The sequence below is a fragment of the Echinops telfairi genome, unplaced genomic scaffold, assembly GCF_000313985.2.
Source record: "Echinops telfairi isolate 266 unplaced genomic scaffold, ASM31398v2 ScPeMD7_31;HRSCAF=116, whole genome shotgun sequence".
NCBI lineage: Eukaryota > Metazoa > Chordata > Mammalia > Afrosoricida > Tenrecidae > Echinops > Echinops telfairi.
This window is the reverse complement of record NW_022103928.1, coordinates 27,539,289-27,541,022: the sequence shown is the minus strand read 5'-3', so window position 1 is coordinate 27,541,022 and position 1,734 is coordinate 27,539,289.

Sequence of the window (1,734 nt, the reverse complement as noted above, 5' to 3'; positions counted from 1 at the left end):
TCAGCCTGCAACCAGTAGAAACACTTCTGGCCTTGACCTTTTCTTCTAAAAGCTTTTATAACTATTTCATCATCCATTTTGAGCTACTTTTCTCAGTGTCTCACGTGCTCCTGAGCGCTATAAATGCATTCCACCGACCTAAAATCTAGGAGTCACTCTTCACAACTCTTTCTTCTTGACCAATCAGCACGCCACTCTCTCTTCAATCTTCACGTCATCTTCTCCCCCAATTCATCATCAAGTATTGCCAAGCTGACCCCTGAATTTGATCCCTCTTGTCCACCATCAAAGAGCCTTGGTGGTCCTGTGGGTTAGATTAACAGCCAGATTCCAATTCACTCACCGTTTGGCGTGAGAAAGATGAGGCTGTCTGCTCTTGCGAAGGTTCACTATCTCAGAAACCAGCCATCTGGAACGGTTCTACTCTGTCTTATAGGGTCTCTATGAAGCAGAATCAACTCAATGGCAGTGGGTTCGGTTTTGGTTTTCTTTACTGTAGTTACTTTACTCAATGCAGTCTATGGAATTTTTATAGCTCACTACAAGCCTTGGAGGCAAACAGGTTGGATGCAGATACCATCTCAGGGACTAGATAACTCAGAGAGTCTTCTCTCATCTGTGATCAAAAGGATAAGTGCTATCTTGTTAGTCAACAATGACATCCTGAGACTGGCTTAATCCTTTAACAACCTAACTGTTCTATTTCTTGCTTGTGGTCAACAATTGTTTCCTGTGGTTAGCCTGAAACCTGAGTTAATGTAATACTTTTGTACATGATTCTCCCTGAGTGTGAATCCGCCCCCCACCCACCCAATATTCTCTCTATAGTCTGATTTAAAAGAAGACAATGTCAAGATAGCCTGTTTTGCTGCTCATCTCTTCTCTGGTGTCACCTTCTAAAAAACAAACTTCTCTTTCATCTCCTCTAACTTGGAGTTAGTGAATGGGCTTTGCTGCTCCAGAGTATGATGAACTCTTAGTGCTAATACCTGCTATCTCCACCCTGCCTAGCCCTGATCATCATAGCAATCTTCTAAACGGGCGCGGGGCTGCATCCAGGCAGCTCTACACACTGCCATCAATAATCTTTCAAAACAGAAGTAATGATAGCTATTCCTCCTGCAATGCTGTTGAGTGGGGTTGGGGAGACCTCCAATAGTTTCTCAAACTACCTCAGCACTTACCTACTTCTTACACTCACTCTACTCCACATTTAATGGGCCTGGCCACTTCAGTTCCCACCTCTTCAGCCTTTCCACGGAGCCTATACATTCCAGCCCCAGCACTGTGGCCTAAATTAATATCTCCATATAAAGGTTCTCGTTGTGGCACGTATCCCTCAGGGAAGGTTTTTACCAACGGCTAATGTAGTGATAAATGATTCTTTCATTAACATTTCTTTCTCCGCCGGATTTCAAACTCCATGATGCCAGCGATCTCTTTCGTTCCCACACTGTACGTCTCCAACAAGGCCTGGCGCACGGAAGATACCTCAATATATGAATAAAGAGAGAATGACTGAGTTAGGGAAATGGGAATGATAAAGGATGGGTTAACGAATCCTTGCAGCTTCTTCAGTGATCATATCGGCTGCGAAGTAGTGTTTGCTTCCCCAATAGTGTTTGAAAACTTGCTACACTGGAGAAAGGTTTCGATCCCAGGTAGGGAGAACAGGTGTGTGGGAAATCCACTTACACCTGCATTGCCACAGGGCCCTACTTTCTAGAAAAAAAA